Source organism: Acinonyx jubatus, chromosome C2 (assembly GCF_027475565.1).
Source record: "Acinonyx jubatus isolate Ajub_Pintada_27869175 chromosome C2, VMU_Ajub_asm_v1.0, whole genome shotgun sequence".
NCBI lineage: Eukaryota > Metazoa > Chordata > Mammalia > Carnivora > Felidae > Acinonyx > Acinonyx jubatus.
This window is the reverse complement of record NC_069384.1, coordinates 1,294,891-1,319,101: the sequence shown is the minus strand read 5'-3', so window position 1 is coordinate 1,319,101 and position 24,211 is coordinate 1,294,891. Positions and strand designations below refer to the sequence as shown.

The 24,211-nt window shown below is 64.6% G+C and overlaps 1 protein-coding gene and 1 long non-coding RNA gene across 3 annotated transcripts in view; both read left to right on the top strand.

Moving 5' to 3' along the window:
• The window catches only part of COL18A1 (collagen type XVIII alpha 1 chain), a 92,114-nt gene that overhangs the window by 6,807 nt on the left and 61,096 nt on the right, over positions 1-24,211 (top strand). The gene's annotated exons all lie outside the window — the stretch shown is intronic.
• LOC128315079 (uncharacterized) lies at positions 7,996-13,490 on the top strand. The gene is made up of 3 exons (XR_008297476.1): positions 7,996-8,134; positions 8,741-8,989; positions 9,131-13,490. It is a non-coding gene; the product is annotated as an uncharacterized LOC128315079 (long non-coding RNA).

Below are 24,211 nucleotides of genomic sequence, written 5' to 3'. Positions count from 1 at the left end.
CGTCCGTACAGCAGGGATAGGAAAAGTAGTGAGGATTCTGTGGGTAAAGGTGTCCAAGGCCGTAACCAGTGCATGTGGGAGGGCCACGTTCTTCATGTGAGCTGGTGCTGTCTTTACTCTGCCTTCGTGGGCATGGACTTGGGGCTAGCTAGTCCTTGGAGAAAGCTATTACAGAGTCACTCAATCCTGGACTGTTGCAGCTGGCGGGTGGGTGGCCTGGCTGTCCCCTTTGCCTTTGTGGGTGGGACCCCGTTTACGGCGATGGTTGAGAGCCCAGGCCCCAGGTGTTCATTGCTGCACTGACCCTGAGTGCTGTGTGACCTTGGACAGGTTACTCACCCTCTCTGTGCCTCTGGGTCTGACCTGGGACAGTGGGGAGGACAGTGGGGCTCTGTGGGGTTTAGTGGGACATTCCTTCATTGAGTGCACATCACATGTCAGCTTTCTGGGATATGTCTGATAACGCCTCGCTGGGCCCAGGGGACCGCGGTGAGGATGGCTTCCACCCGGAGGTCTGGAGGGGCCTGGAAGGAGGGACTGGTGTGCATCGAGAGCAGGATGTAGTTTTGCGTTTCTTACCAGAAGGTGGGCTGTGTCTGCTGAAGTGATCGAGTCTATCAGAGTCTCCCACTCCCCCCCAGCCCTCCCAATGTGCCCGCCCTGGCCGCCACGCCCACCCGCATGTCCCCTCCGAGGGCTCAGGGCCGCTGACCTGTCTCTGCTTGTCGGATCTTGTTACCGTGCTGCTGTGTTTTGAAAAAATCCTCCTGCTGAGACAGTCTCTTGTTCCTTGTGAGCCAGTGAGCTTCCTGGACCAGGGCCCGTCTGTGCTTGTAAATCTGGACCAAGCCTGATGGAGTGCCGTCTGGGGAGCGGGCAGGGGAACGTTCAGCCCCTTCCTGTCTTGTCATCTCAGCCTGCTCTCACCGTGCTCACCTTTGGGCCTCTCCCCTGCCCTGGCTCCCCAGGAAGGTGAAGTCCCCTCGGAAGTCACACACGGCTGCCTTCGCCCCAGGGCTGACCTGTAGGCCCCCCGGTTCAGACACCTGCAGGTCCCCTGGGAAATCCTCTAGAGGGGATAGGAGGTGGGCAGGTGCCCCCTGGAGCCAGCTGGGAACTGGGAGGGGCTTTTTCTAACATAAATAATTGTTTCAACGGAAGAGCTTCTCGCCACCCTAAGCAAGTCTGTGCCTGGTGCTGAACCGTTTCCGCCCCCCGAGCCTCTTGGCCTCTAGGAGGAGGAGGGACCCCTCTGAGTCCAGGTGCCCCCCGGGGCCCCAGGCCCTCCTGCCCTGCTGCAAGGTCCTGGCCGTGGCTTGGGTCCCTTCTCTGGGTCTGAGGCTAATCGTCGTCATGCTGTGGGGTCACGACACGCCCACTGTAGCGGACAATGGTGGTGGTGGCCTCTGGTCGTCCTGGGCCCTGGCATTTCAGTCTTGTCTCCCCACGGTACTCAGGGGGACCCAGCTTGATGCAGCCTGGATCTTCCTGTTTTCTGGCTAAAAGGAGCCTCCACCCCCAGGGCCAAGGCTGACTCAGAGTCCACGATGTTCCACATTCATAGCCTTGCGTTGTGAAAATAATTAAGAATGCCGCTGGAGGTTTGGAACCGGATGGAAGAAAGCACCATCCTAACACAGACTTGTGTGTCATCATGGGGCAATCTGACATTTTAAACAGACTTGGGCCCCCCTCCCCGCGGCCCCGACCCCGGGCCAGGGAACAGCCCCGCCCGCCCGTGAGAGGACAGATGGCATTCTGGACACCTAACGTCCCCACATTTAAGACTCGTTTATCTTCTGCTTCCCACGGCATACGTTGCCCAGCGAGTGACAGTCTCCAGAGACACCCATGTCCCGTCCGCAGAACGTGTGAACGCTGCCGTGCTTAGTGGGAAGGAGCGTGTGGGTGTGTTAAGGCCCTCGACGGGGGGACATGGCTCTGGGGGGTGGGGGGAGCGGGGGCTATGTGTAACCCTAGTGTCCTGACGAGGACAGGGGAGGCAGGGTGGTGGGGGGCAGAGTCGGGACACAGGGCCGTGGAGGCAGAGCGGTGGTCGGAGGGAGGGGGCGGGGAAGGGACTGGGCACCACCGGCCATGCGGGCGGCCGAGGGGCCACGAGCCGAGGGACGTGGGTGCCTCCGGAGGCTGGACAAGGCAGGAAGCAGACTCTGCTGGAGCCTCCGGAATGGAGCCCGGTCGTGCTGACTTCTGACTGTTAAGAAAATACGCATGTGCTGTTCTGTCACCACAGCTTTGTCGCAACAGCTACAGGACACGGCACAGCCGTCATTGGGTCACTGAAGGGGGTGGGATTGTGGTCATTGCAAAGGCCTCTCATCTGTAAAAAAGACCCTGATACGTTCAAGGCCTTGGTCCCCAACCTGTGCGGGGGGAGGGGGGGCCGGAATGTGCTTCCTGCCCCTCGGGCCCCCTGGGCGCGGGCTCCCTACAGGGACGCCCAAGGTGGCGGTCCTTCCTGCCTCAGGCCCCAGCACAACTCCCAGGTGCCCTGGGCAGAGCCAGGGCTGGACTCGAGGGCAGAGGGCCGGGGGCCGGGCCTCGTGGGGCCTGAGGACCCTCCCGCCCCAGCCCTGCTGTTGAAGGAGGCTGTCCAGGTGTGTGCCAAGCAGGCTGGTAGCCCCTGCCTGCTGCTCCAGAGCCCCGGACCATCCAGACGCTGCTGCCTCCGTTACCCAGAGCGCCCGGAGGCCTGGTGGGGGGCGGGCGCGGGCTGGCCGGGCTGGTTCGCTGAGGGAAAGGGCCACGCCAGCCACACCCTCGTGTCACCCCATCATTTGCTTGCGAGTACTGGGCGACGTGCCCCTGTTCTTTGGCCCGGTGGCCTTCTCTGGGAGCTCACACGGTGAGCAAATGTGGGGGGTGTCCAGGCAGGGAGAGCACCCCCCCCAGGCCTGGCTCTGCATCCTGTGGGGAGGGGCTGGGGACTGCCGTACCCGCTGGCTCTCAGAAGTGGGGGGCCTCAGGTCGGGGGCAACCGCGCTGGCCAGAGGATGGGGCCTCCTGGCCCAACCTGCGGGGAGGGTGTGAAGTTCCTCCCCAGGGCGGCCTTTCTTCATAAAATGGGAAGCCTGAGGCCCCAAGTCCCCTGCCGTCCGGTCCCAGCTTCCGACCTGTGCTCAGCGGCCTAAGGACTAGTTAAATTGGTTTTTGGTCCTAACTGGTTAGCAGACCCTCCCTTGTTGAACTCTGCAGCCCACGCCCATCCAGTGGACTGGAGATGCACAGCAGCTGCCCCGGAAAAACCGTGTCTCGCCTCAGTTTCCCCGTGTTGCCCAGGCCCCTCGGCTGACGGGCGGCAGTCCTGTGCTCGTAAGTTGCACTGATTGGCGCCGCAGGGCTTACGGGTCCTTTCGGGCGCTCTCACTTCGGGGGTGTGGAGGCTCGTGTGACGTCTCCTTCACTCCAGCAGGAGCACCCTGCCTCCTTGCCGTGCTTCCGGAAAGGGCTCTGGAATGAAAGGGAGCTTCTGTTCTCCTGGTTGGTCGCGCTCAGGACTGCGTGTGCGGGGGTCACTCACAAGTAGCCCCGAAACTCGGCGGGGCCGCCCGCACCCAGCGGATTGTGATTTCTTCGCTCCCCGAGTCCGATCTTCTGGAACCCGGGCGGGACACAGACATTGGGGGGCGGGATCCTCAGGAGACCCTCCTGCTGCGCTCAGCTCCTTTCCTATTCACCCGGGACCCCACGTCTGTCTTCCTCCTGCCGGGGCTGTGCCCGTCCTGTGGCGGTGAGCCCCCACTGCGTGCCCTGTGGGTCACGGGGCCGCCCTCCCTGCTTGGGCCTGTGGGTACAGGCACCCTGCTGCGTGTGTCTGCCGGTCCGTGCGGAGTCGGGGTCCCACCAGGCCTGCCGCCCCCATCCGTGCAGTCCCGCGTGCTCCGTGCCCTCTCTCAGGGGTCGCGTCTGCCGCCTTGCCCCCAAAGGCTTCACTCCTGGCTCACCCAGGAGCCGCCCGTGTCCCGTCTGTCACGCTGGGCCGCGGGGGCCGCAGGTGGGCTCTGTGGAAGTGCCGACTGGCACCGGGAGAAGTCTCTGCAGGAGAGCAGATGGCGGATGCGTGGCGGCCTCTGTCACAGCCCTGCCCGCGTCCCCACCGCGAGACAGCCCCGGCCCCGGCCCTGGCCGTGCTGCTCTGCTCTGGGAGCCCCCTCCATCACCCAGGAGGTTTCCCGGGAGTCGGGCAGGGCGTGCACGAGTGTGGCGTTCATGTTGGTGACCCCGTCACGTAGTGGAAATCCACAGTGTGCTACGTAGATGAAGGAGGGGCCCAGGGGTGCGGGCCGTCTGCCATTGTCTGTCCGTCCGCTTTCCTCGATGAAAAGGTCGGTGTGATGTGCATACAAGAGCTGGCCGACGTGAGGCTTCACGGGACAAGGCCCCGGGGGGCTGGGTGTCCGGCCCTTTACGAGACTGTGGACCCCCCGGAACGCACCCAGGTCAGGCCTGCTCGGCACCATCAACTCCATGAGCGGCTGGACAGATGACCGTTGGGATCCCAAACGCTGGTTTGGGAGGATTTCCCACCGTCCCTCTGGCGGGTTGGGTGTCTGCCGTCTGCCACGGAGATGCGTTCTCTCTTGTCTTCCGTGAAGCATGGACGAGTCCACCAGGGTCCCCAAGCGTCCCCTCTCCTCTCGGAAGACAGGCGGGCCCTGTCCTGGGCTGTCCAAGCTGTGTTTAGGGCACATGCGATCCGTCACTGAGTCTGGAACATGACAGAGGACAGAGCTCTGGTGCCTCGGGCTGGGGTCGGGGGGCCCGTGACGCAGTGGGGGATGGGAGGCCCTTAGAGGCCTGTACCATGTCAGGAACCAGTGGCCGCCCCTGAAGTTTGGGGGGGGGGCTCTGGCTTTCCCAGGGCCACTGGGTGGAGCCTGTGAGGCTGGGGCCAACTGCCCACACGGCTGTTGGTACCCCGGGCACAGGAGTTTCTGTCCCAGCCGACAAATGTCAGATCTGAGCCGCTGGTAGTGTGGGTTGTGCGGGGGGGGGGGGGGGGGGGGGGGGGAGGGGGGGCCCTCCCAGAGCCCTCACCGGCCCGTGTTTGGGGGGCCCTGGTGGTTCTGACCACAGCATCTGTTGAGATGCTCCTGTGGGTGCAAAGAACCAAGAACCAGCTTCTGGAGAAAGATGGAGGTGGATGTACACGGCACGGTCCTGGGGCAGCCGTGTGCCGCCCCAGGCTCTCAGTGCACAGGGTCCCCGAGACCCCCGGGGGCAGGAGACCGTGGCAGGGGTGGGGTGGACGCCGAGCACTGCTGGGTGCGTTCAGGGGGCAGAGTGGGTCCCCGTGCCCGGCCCACAGGGACCACTTCCTGCGAGTGGGAGAGGCGGCTGGGTGCTCGACCTCTGGGTTCTTCCATTGCTAATGACGCGAGGGCCTCAGCTCCCCCACGCCCAGGGGCAGGTGGTGGATGGCCCTTGTGCCAAAGGAGTGTCCCCACAGAGTGCCGCGACAACTCCCTCCTTTCTTTCCTGTCTCAGCTCATGACGCCCGGCGATTTGGGTCCCAATTATATCTAGGAAGGAGGAGAAAGGTCGTGCTGTCTAGACACTAATCCTGCATGGTTTCGTTTCTACCCCTGCGAGTATCCCAGCAACAGGATTAGGGCTGGAGGGGATGGCATTCCCCGGGGTCCGCTCCCGCTGCTCTCCGGAACCTTCTGGGGCCAGCGGTGGGGTATGGCATGGAGGGCCGTGTGGAGAAGACAAGCTCCCCTCAGGCTGGCCACCAGGGGACGGCGGTACAGGACTCGGGGAGAAGGGGCCACGGCTCCTGGGACCCTGGGGCTGGGGGAGCCTCCGCTGGAAGCTGGGCGTGGCCGCGTGCGGGCCCTGCTCGTGTGGCCTGGTTTCGGCCTGGCCACGCGCACGGTCCTGCCTTTCTCCTGGAAGAGCTGGAGATGCTTCGATGACGGTCCGTCCCTGCTTCTCACCGGGTCCGCCCCTCACCGCGAGACTGACCTGTGCAGCTCCCCACCAGCCCCCAGCGGTGTCCACACTGGTTCCTACTCTGTACTGGGTTAGTCGGCACCTGTGCGTGTGAGGCTCAACCCCCTCCAAGCAGCTCGAGGACAGACGGACAGACAGGCTCTGGGCAGGACTGGACTTTGTCCGGGGAAGCGTTCGCAGTCCTTGTGATCTGTCCTCACTGAAAGCTTACGTCAGTGCCTTGTGCTTAGTGCCCCTTGCAGAGGGACCCTGCTGTCCGAGTTCAAGCACGTGGACCAGGACCCTGGTGGAGTCACCATCTGTGCACCTGACCCCAGGACTTGATGGCGGCTGGGCCAGGAAGCAGGGCTGCTGAGTCGGTGCTGGTTGAGCCGCAGGACTGTCACGTCGCAGGGCTGTGTGGTCCGTGGAAGGGGCGCAGGAGGGAGGGAGGCCCCACTGAACAAGGGATCCCCTGTCTGACAGCCCTCTGTCTGGGGTCTCGGTGGGGTGAAGCACTTGCCACACTCCCGTGTGTGCAGCCAGTCGGGGGCGGGGGGGGGAGGTCTCGGCGGGGACGGGGGCAAGGTGGGACTCTGCTGTGCACGCACCCTCTCCACCCACCTTCCAGCCCTGAAGCAGTTGAGGGGGCTCCAGCGCGCTGGGGGTTTGGAGCCATGGTCTGTGTCGGCCAGAGCCCTTTGTTCCTTAGAGGTGGCAGTAATTTGTGGGCTGTAAATTTGGAAAGTGCCCAGGATGAGAAGCCAGAGTGTCCCGTGCTTGGCTGATCCTGCTGCCTGATGGGGAAACGTTCCCTGCTTCCCGTGGGCCTGGCAGGGTGCAACGGGGCTCACAGCCCGCAGGCTGCATCTAGGCTCCAAGTGGCCTGGGGTGGGGGGCAGGGGGGCGTGTACCCGTGAGGCCTTCCTGACGCGGAGACCCATGCTCCCGCCAGCTCCAGGAAGCAGGCTACAGGTCTTCTCGGCACGCCAGGCCCAGAGACCTGCTTTCGCAGGACGTAACAGACGCACCGCGCAGACAAACGTCTCCACAGGCCTCGGGGAGCGCCGGCCCGCTCGGGATGACCGCGCCTCTGGAATTTCTAAGCCTGTCACTGCCACATGCGTGGGGGTGTCTGCACCGAGCCCGCTGGTCACTCCACTTGTGCGGTCGCTTCCTCGGTTCCCGAGGCTCCTCCCGTTTAGGGGGAGGTGCCCCGTCCCTCCCACCCCAGCACGCTCGCACACCTGCCCCCCACGCAGCCACACGTGTGCTCACACACACTCACACAGGGTTCTGTCTCAGGGCACAGTGACCGCTCACGGGCTCCCCGCCCAGCCAGGTGCAGGTGCAGATGGCTGTCCTGTGGGGAGCCTCCCGGAGCCCGCTGGGCGCTTTCTAGAAGGTTCGAGAGGTCTTAGGTGTCTTACTGATGGCCCGCTGTCAGTGCGACTGTTTTCTCTCCCCCAGAGCAAACCCGGTTTGGAAACCGGTCCCTGAACGTGGCGGGGTGAGGACGGCCGCTTTCGTCCCGGGGTCACCAGGCCCCTGAGCGCCCCTTGCTGGGTGACGGTGCCTGTGGGGGCTCCTGTCACCCCTGCTCCTCTGGGAACGTGCTCAGGGGACTTGAAGAGAAGGGCACGGGAGCCTCCAGCCTTGGGACCCCAGGGCCAGTCCCGCAGACGCCTGGACCACCTGCCTCGGCTGGGCTGGGAGGTGTGGACTTTCCACTTCCTTCAGGACAGTCGACCGCTCAGTCCCTGTCTCCGCAGGGTCGGCCCAGGTCAGCGCTGGCTGCCTCGTGGCACAGACGTCCCCTCCCCCGCCCCTCCGTGGCCCCTGAGTTACCCAGGTTAGGGCTGAGTTAATTATCCTGGGCTTGGTCAAACATTAACATGTCAGGCTGGACAGAGCACCCCCGCTTTCTGGAAGAATAACTTCGTCTTGGCCCAGGCCGCAGGAGGGTGCCTTCCTGCTGGCTCCACTGCCCGAGGTGGAGCCATCAGCCTGGGGCCATCTCGGGACCAGGCTCTGCGGGCGGCGTTGTCCCCACGGGCAGTGGCTCGACACGCCCAGCTCCCCCAGGTGGTCCCGGTCGGCATTGTGGTTTGGAACCTAAGGCAGAACAGTGTGAGCAAGGCTGGAGTGGACGAGGAGTGGGCTCCCTCCAGGTCTGCAGGTGGGGGGCCCGGCGGCCGGCGGCGAAGGGACCGAGGCCAGGGACAGTGAGCAGCCACCGCCGGGCCCTGGAGGGACAGCCCCCTAGGGGCCGGGCGCCTGGTCTGACCTGTGCAGTGGCACAACTAGCCCCTTACGGTTCACAGGGCATCTGAAGAGCACCGTGCCCTGCTGTGTGGGGGGCCCTGGCGCCGTGGCCGGCCCTGCGGCAGGAGCGCGTGCTGCCCCCTGAGGATGGTGCTCAGGCTGCGGGGCGGGCACAGGGTCCCTCTCCCTGAGAGGCAGTAAGGCGGCTGGGGAGGGGGCGGGCTGCAGGTGAGCACAGCGTGGCCCGGCTCTGGCCTGTGTTAGCTGGGGGACCCCGGGGGAATGTCCTGGGGATGCCCCGGGAGGCGGCGGCCCGGGGCCGGCCCAGAGCCAGCCTGGGGTCCCCTGCAGAGACTGTCCCCTCCCGTGAGGAGTGTGGCCTCTGCATCTTGAGCTGTGAGGACACGGGAGGTGACGGTGGCGGCGGTGAGCCCCGTCTCCGAGGCTGGCCTCCGACACGCGTGCCCCTGAATTCAGAGCACGGGGGCCGTGGCCAGATTCGTGTCGTCTTTGCCTGCAGTTTGGAAGGACAGGTGCCACCCTCGCCCAGCTCCCTTGGCCACTCCCTCTGGAAGGTTCTGCTGGGGCTGATGCCCACGGACACCGCTTGCCTCCCGTGGGTCTGTAGACCAGGTCTGACCCTGCCAAGGCTGTCCGTCCCCCTTCCTGCCTCATGACCGTCCATTCCGGTCGCCTCAGGCAGCACCAGGCTCCTCCGGGGGGTCTCAGAGAAGCCCAGGGTCGCTGGGGGCCTCCAGGCGGAGATCAGGTGCTGATCAGTTCGGGGCGTCTCTGGGGGGGGGGTCACAGGGCAGGGGCTCCGGTAGCAGCTGTGTGCTCTCAAAAGCAGGGCAGGGGCTCCCTGCCGGATGAAGCAATGACAGGGACACAAACCCGGAACTTTCCGCAGATGCCGGAGGCTGTGGTTGGAGGCTCTTGGCCTCACTGTCACTTGGGAAGAGTTTACGATGTGTCATCTCTGGCCCAGACACCTTCATGTTGGGGTCTGCTGCCGGGTGTGTGGTCCTGTGTGGCCCTGTGACTTCGTGGGTCCTCAGCTGCACTTGCCCTGTAAGGCTGCTACAGCTCACCAGCGCCTCCTGAGCTTTGGTGCCTCCCGGAGAGAGGGGTGCCCTGGGAGGGACGGAGCCTGGCATGCGGCGTGGCACGCATGGGGCCGCTCACAGGGCTTCTGTTCCTGAAGCCTGAGGTCCCCGGGGCGTGTCCTCCTTCCGGCCTTTCCCGGGAAGGCACGAGCCGGGGACCCAGGCTTGGTGCCAGGACGGGAAGGGTGGATCCCGGAGGGCTTAGCGGGGGCGACCGTGGGGGCCGGTGGACCCCCATGCTCCCCAGGCGACTGGACGTAGGGGGCTAAGGGCTCTTCCTGCGCCCTGAAGGACGGAGCTGGGCAATGTGAACTTCGTTCTGTTTGATTTTCACGCTAATGGCGTTGAGGACAGGAGCAGGTAGGGAGAGGGAGGAAAGCAGGCCGGCCGAGCATTCGAGGGTCTGGATATAATGCTCAACCTAAATCTGTGTTTGCACACGCCCCCTGCGAGCAGGGCCGTCCTTCTGTCCCTCACACGGTGCTCGCCGTCCCCACTGTCTTCGCTACCTGGGAGAGCCGTCTCTGTGCAGGTGTGCCCAGGCATGACCCGCGAACTGTTGTTTTCAGCCGCTTATCTTCAGCGGTGCTGGCCCGGCACCCGTGCTGCTTTCCAGGGTCAGGCCGTAGCTGAGCCCCTTGTGCAGGGACAGCCTGGGCACCCCGGCTGGCTGAACACAGCCGCGAGCCACGGGGTCCACCCCCACGTAAGTGCTGGAGGCTGCCGTGGCTTTGGAGCAGGACCCAGGCTGTGTTTTCAGGTGAAGGGTGTCCGTGACCCTCGGGGGCTGGGGCACGGCATCGCCTCCTCTGCCCCGAGGCCGGCTGGCCGATCTGTGGACAACAGGTGAGGACCAGGTGGGCCGAGGCAGGGTCAGGGGGTGCCTGTTCCTCTGAAGAAAACCGTGTAGAACCAGGCTCTTAGGGCCTACACAGGCCAGACCCAGCGCCCATGCAGAGAGGGCAGTGGCTCTCATTTTTACCCTACAGGCGCCCTGGGAACGGCGGGGGTGTCCACGGCGCCCTGCGGGAGGCCTCTGAGCACACCAGGGCATTGCGACTTTGAGGACCGTGTCAGGAGCCAGGGCCCCCAGCCCCTGGTTTGTGCGGCCCCGTGCTTTGTCTGCTGGGCTTTGCTGGCCGGCCACCAGCTAGGTGCCTATTGGTCAGGATCTGACATCCCGGATGCAAGGCCCAGCCTGGGACGCCCTGCTTCTGTCGCCCTCCTCCCCGGCGCAGAGCCCTCCCCCACCACCGCGCGGACACCGGACTCTCACTCACAGGGCCTGCTGGTCCCGGGCTCCCTCAGGGGCTCGGGGCTCAGCTGGGGAGCCCTGCGGGGACCCGGGAATGTGCTGGGGAGGGAGCTGTCCTGACAGAGGTGAGGGGGTGTGCCCGGCGGGTCTGAGAGAACAGGACACCCCCACTTTCACAGGCACCTCTTTACAAGGACCGTGCGTGTGCCGGTGGCATGCGCTGCGTGTTTTAAACCAGGGTTCCTCTGAGCGTTTGCAAGCCTACCAGGCACCCGGACCCTGTGGGGTTTCTGTGCCCTCCCTCATCTCTGCCTCCTTCTCACCGGGGCGTCCACATCAAAATGTCACATCCCCTGCCTGCTGCCTGCCCCCGCACGTGCCCAACCTGCCCAGAGGGTCCCTGGGCCCCTCCCTGCCCGTGACCCCCACTCACTTCTGGGCGTGGACCCCAGGAGGCGGGTCGGGACCCCCCTCGCCCACCGGCAGCCCAGGAGGCTTTTCATCCCCCGGCCCGACTGCTCCTGTGGCCCCACCCGGGCTTGGCGAGATGGCGGAGCCCGTGGGCTGTGCACCGCCTCCTCCGGGCAGGCCCCCTCTTGCCCCTGGCCCATCCCGGCCCTGACCTCACCCGTCTGCCTGCGTGTCGGGACAGCCCGTCCGAGCTGGCGGGAGGCTCCCGTGGGCCTGCCGAGGCTTCTGTGCTGCTGCGGGGCTGACTTACTCCCCAGCTGACAGCATTCCATTTGGCCCTCGTGATGCGGGCTTGCTTTCCTGGGACCTGAGTGTCCCGTGAGGGCGGTCGCCCACAGTCCCACCGGGTACTGGGGTCGGATTTCTGTCGCCCAGCAGACAGTTCACTCTGATTTGGGGAGCACTGGGCCTGTGGCCGGGTACAGAGGGGGCGAGGCCGCAGGAATCCGAGGCCTCGGGATGTAGGCTCACACCTGGGCCATGAGCTCAGGTCTGACTAATGAGGCTCAGTGACTCACAGCCCCGGGGCCTCCCAGGCGAGGGCTGCTTCCCAGCACCGTGTTGGGAGCCCAGGACACCAGGTCTCTTGGTCGTGTTCACACCGCCTCCCCCGCGTCCCCCACCCCGTCCCTCCTCGAGTGCCTCTGAGGGTACATTTCACCCCGTTGCACAAGGTCCGGGCAGTGGCCGTTGGGGCTTGGGGAGCAGGTAGGGGTGAAGTCATGTGCCTTGCATGGGCCATGTGATGGGGCAGCCTCCGCGAAAAGGGCAGGACAGCCTGTGAGGAAGGCAGGCTGACCTTGGTGCCCCGGGCACTGGTCGTGGCCTGCGAGCATGGCCCGAGACAGGGATGGAGGTCAGGAGACTCTACAACACAAGGTGGGCCTTGTGGGTCACGTGCTGTAAATTCTGTAGGCCGGGGAGCAAAAGAATCCCTTAACGTTTTTTATTGGGGTAAAATGTACATAGCCCAAAACTAACCGTTTTATTTGTATCTTTTAAAGTTTATTTATTGAGAGAGAGAGAGAGAATGAGCAAGGGAGGGGCAGAGAGAGAAGGAGAGAGAGAGAGAGAGAGAGGGAGAGAGAGAGAGAGAGAGAGAGAGAGAGAGAGAGAGAATTCCAAGCAGGCTCCACGCTCCGAGCTGAGCCTGACTTGGGGCTCAATTTCACAACTGTGAGGTCATGACCTGAGCCAAAATCAAGAAGACACCTAACCGACAGAGCACCCAGGTGCCCCAAGACTAACCATTTTAAAGTGAACGATTCGGGAACATTTGCTCCACTCACAATGTCATGCAACTGTCACGTGTCTGGTTCTGGAACACTCATCGGGGAGGCCCTCGTCCATCGGCAGGGCACCCCCGTGCCCTTGCCCCAGGCCCGGCCACCACAGCCCCTTTCTGTCTGTGGGTTTGCCCGCTGTGGGCATGTTGTGTGCCTGAACTCCTGCGGTCCTCGTCCTGTGGCGCCCGGCTTCTCTTACCCAGCACGGCGTTTTCCAGGTCCTTCCAGGTCCTTCCATGTTGTAGTGTGGGCCAGTTCTGCATCCCTTGTGATGGCTGCATAGTATCGCCCTGTGGATTCTTTAGCCTCTACATTTTTCATGGAAGTGAAACGTCTCTGGACCGAGGATGCTGGCTTTCCTTAAAAACGGCGAGGGCAGTATCTGCAAACCCTCCTTCGCGTGTCCTGTGGGAAAGTGTGTGGGCAGCCTCCCCGCCAGCAGCCTCTGCCAGCACCGAAGGCGCGGCCGGGAGGTGAGGACGGTGAGACCTGGTTCTCCCTGGCTGGCCCTCGCAGAGCTCAGCAGGGAGGGCGGGGGGGAGGGGACGCGCTGCTGGCTGGGAGGGGAGACGTGTGCGCCAGAGGCGGGACACAGCCACTGCCCGAAGACCCCGCACGCTGGGCAGGGCGTTCACGTGGGGCTGTTCCTTCATCCGTGTGCAGAGGGCTCCGCCGGTTAGGGCTGCGTCCCAGGAAGGCCGGTTCCGGGGTCCCCTCTCTCCCGGTCTCCCCTCTCCGTGGTCCCGCAGCGGGGCTGGAGTCAGCATACGGTTTCAAATTCTGAGCGGTGCCCAGGCCGGGAGCAGAGGACCCACAGACGTGGAAAAGCCCCTGTGCCTGAGAGCAGGTGGGGGCAGGAGGGGGCAGCCGGGGCCGCGGGCCCTTGCGCATAGTTGCCGTCGATGGCTGTCTGGCTGGCGGTTCCTGCGAATGGCCAGAGGCTGCGGGGTGCCTTTCTTCCTACTACTCCGTCCCCCACCATCGGGGTCTCTCTGCCTGGTCTCCGCATCCCCTGTGTGAGTCTCAGCCGTGTCCCTCCCCACCTCCCGGGCCCGTCTACTCCTGGGCCTGGCTCTCTGGTCCTGCGAAGGGCTCCCGCCTGCCCTGCTCGAGCTCCCATGCTGCGTCAGGGGGCCCAGAAGCAGCATCATGTCCGTGTCCCTGCGTGCACCAGGACCCTGTGTGGCGGGTCTGGGCTGGAGTTCTGAGCAGGTAGAAGGTCCTCCCAGCTCCAGTCAGCTCGCCCTCCTCCTGCGACATCCTGAATGGATTAACAGGGAGGAGAGGGCATGGGGGGCAGGGGGCTCAGCCACCTGCCCGGCTGCCCCCCAGGGGGTTGCAGGTGGGCGCCCCGGGCTTCTGCCCCACCCGGCTCGTGTGAGTACAGAGGAGGGGGCTGGGTCTCCTCGGGGCGGCTCGGGGTCACTCCTGCTGCCTCTGGGTCTGGTTACAAAGGCACATGGAGAACGTGGGTGGCTGCCTAAGCCTCTGGAAGCCCAAGAATGTGCAGAGGGCTCATCTTGGCCTCAGGTCTCCTGGTTGGTTGGGCGAATTTGCTTTTATTTCTAGGCAGAGACCACACGGAGAGACCTTTTATGGCCTGGCAGACGCGTCTGGAGATGCCCCCGCCCGAGCATTTCCATCAGGCAGGCAGGCTGTGAGTGGACCGGCTGGCCGGCCGTCATCACCGGGCTCTGCCAGTGTGGACACCCACACGGGTCTGCCGGGCAGTGGGGGACCGAGGGGCCGTGTCTGAAGGACAAACAGGAACGTGAGGGGGCAGCCACACCTGTCATGGTGCACCGTCGGCAACCTGCGCGGGACTGTGCTGTCCAGCAGGCCCTGGGTACTTTCCTTCCAGGTGATTTATTTGCTAGGCGGGGGCGGGGTGGGGGGGGGGCTGAGTCCCAGGCAGAGGTCACATTCCATTCATAGCGGCTTATCTGGGCTGTCAGGCAGGCCTGGGAGGGGGTCTGAGACAGAACAGAGCTCCCGTTTCTCAAGTTCCAGCTTGCTGGGGGCCAAGGTGGGTGTTTGCGAAGAGCTCCCTGAGCGCCCGCTGTGTGCAGGGACCAGGCCGGAGCCCCCTGCAGACTCCCCTCCCATTGCTTGCAGCCCCGAGGAGGTGGGCAGGACCCACCCCCCACACAGCGGCCGTGCCTGGGGGTGGAGGCCAGGCTTCTAGGGCCTGGGGAAGGGGGACTCATTCTGATGGGGGCTCCTGAGGCCCCCAGAGGACGGTGTCCCTCGTCAAGGCCCAAGAGTTGTGCTGGGTGCATTTCCGGAACCTAAAGAATTCTCCCCGAGGCCCCCAGGGCACGCCCCCCAGCCAGCTCTGTGAGGCTTTCCATGTGTGACACATCAGTGTGTGTGGCGGGGGCGGTGGGGTGTTGCTGGTAAGGCTGGGGGAGCCGGTGGGGCTGGGCTCTATGGGTCCAGGACAGGAAGCCTTCACTGAAGGCCTTGGGGACCCCACCCTTCACATCGTCAGGTGACTTCCTCCGGTCAGGTTTCCATCAGTATAAATGGGGGCCAAGGTGCCTTCTCTGCTCCTGGACCTGGGGCCCTGCCCTGAGGGTCACATGTCCAGGTGGGAGGGCATCCTGCAGAGTGGGGAGCCCCCGGTGACGGTGACGGGAGAGGGGCCAGCCTGAGGCTTGGCTGCCTGGGGAGAAGCACCAGGGATGGGGGAGGGACCCCCAAAGGCAGCTCCTGCGAGCTTGTTCTAGGACCGGCCTACTTCATGGGCTGAGCAGTGGGCTCCCCCCAAAGCGGGTCCCCCCAGGTGGGCCCCCTGACAGCCTCCTGAGACTATCGTCCACACTCCCATACCTAATTCACCACGCACGGTCGCCGGGATGATGTCCTGTCTCTGTGCCCGTGTGAAGACGTGACTTGAGGCCTCTGAAGGGGTCCCTGGGAAGGGAACGGTCTGGTCCCCTCTGCCCAAAGCTCTGCACCGCTCCTCGGATGGAAGTCAGGGATGGCACAGTTACGCCGAATGGGCCGTGATGCCATCCGGAGACACGCCCCGGCAGGGCCCCCATCCCTTCACCGTAATGACCGCGTGGGAAAGCTCCAGAAAGGGTCTGGAGGAAGACAGCAGCTTGCACAGATGTTAATCCTCTTTGAAACTGGACTTAATAGTTTAGCCAAAGAAAATAACAACAAGTTTCATTTTGAAGGGGGTCAGACTCTCTTTAATGTTTAATCTCTCTCCACCCTCAAGTATTCTGGAAGAACAAGGACAGAGAGCACATCTAGTTTGCTCAGATGTCGGGCGGAAGTTTGGATGATGGGACATTTCATACAATTCTTTTAATTAAAAAAATCCTTTGTTTTTATAAGTATTTTCTTAGCCGACTTGAAAACACGAGGCTGTTGCCGCCTGCCGAGCATGGCTGGGACGGTCCCAGGTCCCGTGGGCGCCAGAGGCCATTGGAGCTGAGCCGGGGCTCCCCAGGGCCTCCCAGCCAGGCCCCCTCTGGGACTCAGGAGAGCCACAGAGGCCAAGAGGTCTCACACGGACCCTGTCCCGTCCTGGTGTCTCCTCACGAGAGGTGCCCGTCTGCAAGAATAGGCTGGGGTGGCCCTTTGAGGAGCCAAGGAGGCCGGTGGCAGGGTCCGGGCCACTGCAGGACGCTCAGCATCAGCACGCCCCGCCCCCACCCCCACCACCCTGTGACCTCAGGACTTGGGTGTCTCCTCTGTGCCCCCTGCTGCCGCTTTTCCCTGCTGCGGGTGGGCTTGCAGTGGTGGTGGCCGCAGGAGGGCTGTGGGGGTGTCGAGATGGCACTGGGAAGCATTTAGCTGGGGGACAGGTGCCTCTCCGGGGCCCCCAGGCCCCCCGGGTGAGTGCCCTGGAAACTTCTGGGGGTGGGGGTGCAGGAGTGCTTTTCCCTTTGACACCAGGCCTTGGAGAGCAGGACGGGACGGCAGGGCAACCCTGCACGGGGACGGGTGTGCAGCCTCCTGAAAGCTCTGCCCTTAACTCAGAGACCAGTGCTCCCCCCATCTCACAGGGAGCCTCAGAAATGCTCCCCTGCCCAGCCTGCCCCGCGGCCACACCGGGCTCTCCTGGGGTAATTCACAGCAGCTCTGGACCCCATGCCTCACAGTCAAGGTGGACTTTACGTGAAAGATGTTGATGGGAAGGGCTGTTAGGACTATGTTTAAAATCAACACGGAGACGCAGAGGGAACAAGAGACAATCTGCAACTCAGACCTTCTGCCTTCATACGTGTTCTTACCAAGTGATTATTTACACGCAGGTGGTGGTGGATATATCCAAGGGGCAGGCTGGTCACTGGGGGAGAGATGGGGCCTCCGCCACGTTCCGGCCAGGGGTCCTGGGGGGTCAGGCCCAGAGCTGTCTCCTGCAGACGCTTATCTCCACACATCCCTGTTGGGCGGTGCTGGAGTCGCTCTGGGTGTGGGTCGACCCCAGGACCTTTGAACAGCCCATTCTGGAGTCAAAATCTTTGCTGTTGTCATTGTTCATGTCACACAGACAGGCTGCAGTTTGAGAAGAGCTCGAGGCATGAAAACCCTCATCAAGGGTGGGGAATAAATTGAGGAGGGGGTGTCTGGCCCATGTGGTGTTCTGGAGGGAGGTGGGCAGTGGGGTTTGTCTCCGGAGCACCCCTCACCCTGCTCTCTGTCACCGCAGGTCCTTTCCTGTTGGGCACAAGGTGGGGGAGGAGCTCACACACACCCTGGGTTGAGGGCAGCAGCAGACGGACTAGCAGGTGTGGGTGGGTGAGCCCACTGCCCGGGTGCCAGTGCAGGTGCGGGTCCCAGGAAGTGGGGTGGAGCAGGAGGGTAGGAGGGAGAGCAAGGTGGTGGACGCATCTCCTCGGTGTCACTGCGTGCAGGGCTTGGGGGCCACATCCCTGCCAGGGAGGCCCTTCGCCGCAGGTTTGGCAGCCCCCCCCCCAGAGGGAGTGGTCAGGCTGGTGCGGAGCCCCCCACCCCACCCCAGAGCGAGCGGTCGGGCTGGTGCAAAGGGCCAGCCGTTTAACCAGCATCTAGTGTTTAGCTGTGGCCATGAGGCCACATGGAAAGGGTGGCCCCATCCTTGGTGAGTGCCGGGGGCTGGCAGAGGGAGCGTCAGCACGGAGCCCACTGTCAGGTAGGGGGTGCGGGGGGTGAGGGACGCCTGTTGGGTCTTTAGGGAGTGCTGGTGAGCCTGGTGGGGTGGGCAGGGTATACACATGGGGAACGGGGATCGGAAATGTGAACTTGTGTGTGGAGACAGGTAGGGAGGGGCCGGCACCACCCAGGAGGTTCCCATGAGGTGAAGGGGTCAGTTCTAACCCGGGGCTGAGGCACTGTGGGGACCCAGTGGGTTCCCTCGATGCCCCCCTTGATGTCCTCTCGGGCCCGCCCTCGGATGGGCGTGCAGGTGTTAACCAGGAAGCGAACGCTGGTCCCTTCCACGACCCGGGAGCCCCTCCCGGCCCCTGGCCCTTGAGAAGCTCTCAGGTGGGGGCAGCGGGGTGGGGGTCCAGCCGGAGGCCCCCACGCGCCTCCCCCTCCCGGGGAGTAGGAGAGGGGCGCGCTGTGTGACTGCAGGATGAGTGTGGCCCTGGTACACGCCGTCCTGGCTGAGAAAGACTGTTTTCAAAGGGAACTCATCTAAAGCCTTGCTTCCTGAAGCCGGGTGCAGGGTGTCTGAGAGCCGGCCGGCCTCGGGGGAGACGACGCTGGCGCGTGTGCCGTCCTCCGCCCGCTGGACGCCCTTGTGGGCCCCGTCCAGCCGTGGGGGGGGGGGCATGAAGAGGGTGCGTGCCCGGCGCCCCGTAAAACCAGCCCGTCTTCAGGTGAATCCGTGCTCAACTTTCTCACTTCCTGCAGACCGCGTGTCTTGTGACCTTAACGGGATAGCCATCTCCAGCTTCATCCGGGGGGAGAAGGACAGGGTGGCTGGGCCGAAACCGTGGACGGAGGCCGCTGTCCGGGCTGTGCTGGGAAGTGGCCGGCACGGAGAGTGGGGCACGCCCCGTGTCCGGCCCCAGCTCCTCCGGTCAGCAGGGGGCGCCGTCCCCCGCCGACGTTTGGGCCCGGTCAGCTGCCAAGCCCTGGAGGTAGTGGGTGTGTCAGACGCGGCACACCCACTCCCTCTCACGCGGGGCCCCTCGCGGCTGGGTGCTCACTGCCCGATCGGCACGGTGGGAGGCCTGGCCCATGAGAGCCACGCGGTCACACGTGTTACGTAGGGTAAAGCGGCCTCGTTATTCTCGTGGCAAGAGGGGTTCGCTTATTACGTGGCGCGGGCAGGTTGTCGGCGCAGCTGTGAGAGGACAGACACCCTGCACGTGGCGAGACCGAGGGTGCTTTCCAGGCGGCCGACCCTGCGCTCCTGACCCCCGCTTGGCCTGTCGACGTCTGCGTGGAGCTGAGTTCAGAAAACGATGGCGCCGGGCACCGAGGACACTCGTCCCCGAGTCTGCCGGTCTGTGTGTCCCGCCTGCGTCTGCCGGTTCACGCGACCGGCCCCCGCCTGCGCAGCTTTCCGTCACAGCCTCCCTCCGGCAAGGCGCACGTCGGAAGCCTCCCTGAGCTTCAGGCCGCTGCCGTGGAGGAAGGATGGTGCCTTCGAGGAGGTGAGGCTCTCCCGCTGCAGAGGTGCGGAGGGAAAGACCTGGTCCTCTTCTGCCTGCCGGACTGGCCCATCGTCCGCCCCACGGAGAGCCCCCCTCTCAGTGAGCGTGCCAGGACTCCGCAAGCCGGGCCGTGAGGTGCTGGGCCTCTGTGGAGTCCGGTCACACACCCAGCTTGGATCAACACGCCCAGGAAGGAAGGAGGCTCACCCTGCCCGCCACCACCCCCCCATCCCCCTGCCGGCAGGTGTAACCGGGAGCTTGTCCCAAGGTGATGGCATGCCAACAGAAGGTGCTGGCATTGCCTGCAGGAGCCCCTTAATCATCCGTGGCAAGGGTGCCCTTCGCCAGAGCCCCGCCTGTGGCGCGTTCCGTGGACGGAGCTCTGTGGCTGGTGCACACCTTCCAGTACGCAGGCGAGCGTGCGGGAGTCTGTCCCGCCGGCTGGAAGCCCGTCACGGACGACGGCAAGGGACGCTTCTCCAGACACAGCGAGGCCGGCAGGCGGGTGGAAAGCTTGGGCTCCTGGCCCCCACCTGTGCCCCTGCCTGGATGCCCGGGCTGACCCAGGAGAGGCCAGACCTGCCCCTCCAAACTCCGTGGTCTGTGACCCTGGAGGGCTAGGCCCAGGCCTGCTCACCACCCCCCAGCTGGGGCCTGGTGAATGGTGGCCCCCTCCCTGGAGCCCGCCTAGACAGGTACAGGCCTAAAGATGGCCACTAAGGTATCAGACGGAAAACAGGAAAAGAAAGTGACAGCAACTGTTTAGGAGCGTTTACAGCAATTCGGCCTCACCGTGCCACTGTTACTGTACCTCATGAAAGCATTTGCCAGGACAGACTGGGGGCAAAGCCAGTCCTCGTCCACAGCTTGAAAAGCAAGTGTCTCGTGGTGGGGACGCAGATGTGAGGGGACCCTCAGGAGACCAGAGGGACGAGTGGAGGCCCAAGCACGTAGAAGAGAAAAAGGCTACAGGAGGAGAGTGGACCAGAAGAAAGGATTTGCAGACGTGTGACTAGAGGCTGTGTGTGCCTCTGGTGACAGAGGAGCCCCCAAAGGAGGGGGCCCGGAAGAGGGGGACCCCTGAGAACAGGCAGGACGTGCCCGGGGCCACACCGGGCAGAGGAAGCAGGAGCCCCCGCCCGCTTCTATCCATCGGGGTGACCGCTTCCAGAAGCCCCGCCCTCTCTGCTGCTTCTAGGATCTGCACCTCCTTGACCCGGTGCTCCAGTTCTGGAATCTGTGCTCCATAGACAAGAGCACCCACCGGGCAGGACATCAGGTCCCGCGTCACTCAGAGCAGCCAGAGCAGACGGAGACCCACAGGGCAGCAGGGCTGTGCACCGTGTGGACTGGCCGGCGTGTGTTACTGCCTCCCTGACCACCAACATGCACACCGTCGGCTCCGCTCGGGGGGAGCCCCGAGTGCTGGGGGGGTGGGGGGAAGGTCCGAGTGCTAGGAGGGGAGCGGGAGTGTGGGGAGAGCCCCAAGTATGTGGGGGGGGGCGGGTCTGGGTATGGGGGAGGGGGAGTCCCGAGTGCAGGGGGTGCAGTGTGAGGACCCCTGAGTGTAGGGGGGGAGCCCCGAGTGCAGGGGGTGGTGTGGGGAGCCCCGAGTGCAGTGGGGAGGAGCCCCAACTGCAGCGGGGGGGTCGGGCAGTGTGGGGAGCCCTGAGTGCAGGGGGGAGCCCCAAGTGCAGCGGGGAGGAGCCCCAACGACAGCGGGGGGGGCGGGTGGTGTGGGGAGCCCTGAGTGCAGGGTGGGAGCCCCGAGTGCGGGTTGGTGGGGTGGGTTAGCCCCCAGCTGGGGTGGACCCAGGGTGGCGGGGAGCACTGTGGGATCTCTGTGCCAAGGCCACTCCTGAGTGCGTGTGGGCAGAGGAGGGCCCGGCCTTTATCTCACAGTTTGCCCCTTTACACTCGAAGAAAATCGGCCCCTGAGGAGGGACATTTCATGCTGGGGTCAGGCCCCCTGTGCCTGAGAAGCCTGAGGTCTGCGCGGTCTGCGTCTCCCCCTGCTGGTCAGTCGGGCTGGACAGCCTGCCGCAGGCGGGGCCCCGGGTCCCCACAACCGTGTGGATCCCAGTGTAGACGGAGAGCGGCGGGTCCAGCCGGTCCACGTCCGGGGCAGAATTTCCTCTGGCCGCTGCCTCTTTGGACGGTGTTGGGCTCGTGAAGCTCGTGTGGCTCGGGATACGGCAGGTCAGCACCGCCGGGGGGTGACCGCTGGAGGGTGCCCTGTGCGGTCACCTCGGCACCGGCTCTGTACGCGCCCGCGGGTGGGGGAGGGCGGCCCCCGCTGTGTGCGGCCAGGGCCAAAGCGTGTCCGGCTGCTCCCTGGGCAAAAGCAAACAGACATCGCAGGCTAGTTGGTGGCCTCTGACCCTGCTCCTTCCACGTGGCGCTCCGTGGCGCTGGCGGGTGGCAGCGAAGGGACAGAAGGCCCGGACCCCGGAGGGTGTTGCTGGCGGACGCCCCGTGAGGTGGAGACACAGACCAGGGCTCCCTCCCGGCACAGCTGTCTGCTCCGTGGCTATCGTGACCCCCGTCCGTCCTAGTTACCTTCCCGGGGTTCTGAGTGGGATTTGTGGCCTTTCCCAGCGTGTGATGTTACAGAGGGGCCAGGGGGGCCGTCAGTGAACCTGCCAGAGACAAGCCACCGGAAGTCCTGAGGCGTGGCTCGGTGGCCTGTGGAGGGGCCCGAGTGGGGGCCCCGGGCAGGCCCTCCGCTCTGTGTGCAGGGCAGGTGGATTCACCAGGCTGGGGACCGTGGCCAACCTCCTCCTCCCAGGTCATTCTGCAGCAGGCCATCGAGTGCCCCTCCCCCTCTACGTCCTTGGACACATTTCCCTTCCTGGCACCCCACCTGGCTTTGTCACCTGGAACAAAAACGGTCTCAGAAGGTCCCCGCAGGTGCAGGGCAGAGCCTGGTGCCCCGAGCGCATGTGCATGGGTGGGAGGGCGGAGCCCCCAGGTGCCCACACAGGCGGCAGGTGGGAGTAGTGAACCAGTCCTCTCCCCCGGGTAGGGTTCGGGCAGCCCCCTCGCCCGTCTCTGAGACACAAACCCGGTGGCACTGGAGGGCAGCAGGCCGCAATCTGGGGCCACCGTATCATCTGTAAACAGGTGTCTTCTGTGTGGCCGACGTGGGATCGTGTCTCCTGCCTTCCCAGGTTAGGAAACAGCGCGTGTTTGAGTAAAGATGGGAAATAGAGACCGAGAGCGGTCGCAGGCCCGGGCGTAGACTTGGGGCAGGCGTGCCAGGAGGCGCTGCCAGCTGGGAGCCCGGGGGAGGCGGCCTGGAGACAGCTGCCGGGTGCCGAGAGGGTGGGGGTGGGCATGTGGCAGCCTGGAGGTCTGCACGTTCCCACGTCTTCCCCGAGTGGCGGGCAGGTCTGCCCCTCTGCTTCCCCGTTCCTGCCTCCAGAATCCAAGCTGAGCCGGGAGAAGCCGGCGGTGAGGTCCCAGCCGGTTCTCGGGGCCATCTGTCACCCTCGCATCTGCCAGGCGTCTCCGGCCGAGTTTCCAGGAGCACGTGAGACTCGCCGCAGCCTGTGTCTGCGGGGGCCCCGGGCCCACGCCTCCCCTGCTTTCCCGATGCCCTGGAGCGGGACCGGGACCGGGCGGCCGAGGCCAGGGCAGGGCGAAGGGCGCGCTGCGCTGACCCCCAGTGGGCGGCCGTGGCCAGGCTGAGACCACAGACCGCTCCTGGCCAAGGTCTGCGTGGGACAAGGTCACCGTCCCGTGGCAATGGTGACGGAGCCACCTCCCCACTTTGTTTGTGAGTTTTGTTTTTATAATTAGCAAAACAAAACAAACCAAAAAAACCACCCCAAACCCCAAATCCACAAAACCGCAGTGTGACAAGGACAAGGGCAAAACTCCCGTTCTGCTCTCAGCGAACCTCATCACACTCCCCCGCGGGGATGTACCTGCCCCCTAGCGCGTCCTCACCCGTGTCCTTCCACTGGCTGCCTCTGCCACCCGCAGCCTCCGCGCGAAGACGGGACCGTTGTCGTGCATCGCGGTGTCGACCCGCCTGCCGACCAACACGCGCAAGCCGGTGGGGGTGGGGGGTGGACGCCGGGTGAGCTGCGGCTGGGCCAGACCCCGACCCCACAGGCCCTTCTCTCCCTGACGGTGCCCCCCGGGAGGCAAGCGAGGTCCCGCCATGGGCCAAGCGCTCTGTGCAGCATCTGGCCGCTTGGGGACGTGAAGGGAAGAAGGGGGGCTGTAGCCAGTGGGTGTCCCGCCTTGGGTGCCATGGCGTGAGCCCCGAGTGCAGTGCCCACAGGCCCTGCCCGGCCGGGTGCACGCTGGGTGTCTGGGGTGGCTTGCTGACGCAGCTGGCCGTGTGTCCCCCGCCCTCTGTGTCCGTGGTGGAGACACCCGTCACACGCGGGGCGAACGCCGCCGTGCCCCATGGGTTCCTCTCTGTTAGACGGCTGTTTCTGGATCCTTGCTGTGCCTCTGGAGATCAGGACAGGGAGCAGAGCCGGGTGCTGTCCTCGTGGTGGTCCGGAGTCAGGAGGGGGTCCAGCCTGCACCGCCCTGGCCAGGCACAGGGGCCGTGATCGCCGCGTGGGACCTCGTGGGCATTGGTAGACCTGGGGTGTCGGCACACAGGCCGTGCTTGACCCATCACCCCGGCCAGACTGGAGCGTGGTCACCACGGATCAGGGGGCTGAACAAGTTAAGCACTACCCCATGCCCTCCCCATGGGAACCTGGCCTCGCGAGCCTGCCCGCCAGCCTTCCATTAAAAATCCAGTTAATGAGCAACCCGTCAAGCCCTTAGAAACGAATCAGCCTGCTCACAGCTTAAATGGGTCTGAGGGTTCTCCACATCCTTCCCCTTCTTGTTCCCCCATGGCCCCTATCCTGGAGGTGCCAGGACCCCACCGGCCCCTCCCCGGCTGGGCACCAAGTCCTCCCCATGCTGTTCTCCTGGGTCCTGAGAGGTTGTGAGGCTGGGGGTGCACTGTGGCCATATTTGGGGTCGTGGGATGAATCACGGTCCATGCCGCTGAGGAGTGAAGCAGGGAGGTGACGCTCTGGATGCCAGGTCCCCGGGAGGCTCTGCCGAAAACACCGAGTCAAATATTAATTTCCTGGGTCAAGAGCCTGTATGTGAAAGGCCCGTCGTGTGGCCCCATTCCCGGAAAAACACACACAAACAGCACATGTTGGAGGACTCTGCTCCTGGTAGATAACCTGCCAAACAGGCCTCATGGAAACACCGCTGCTGGTTGACCCTCCGGACCCCTAGCAA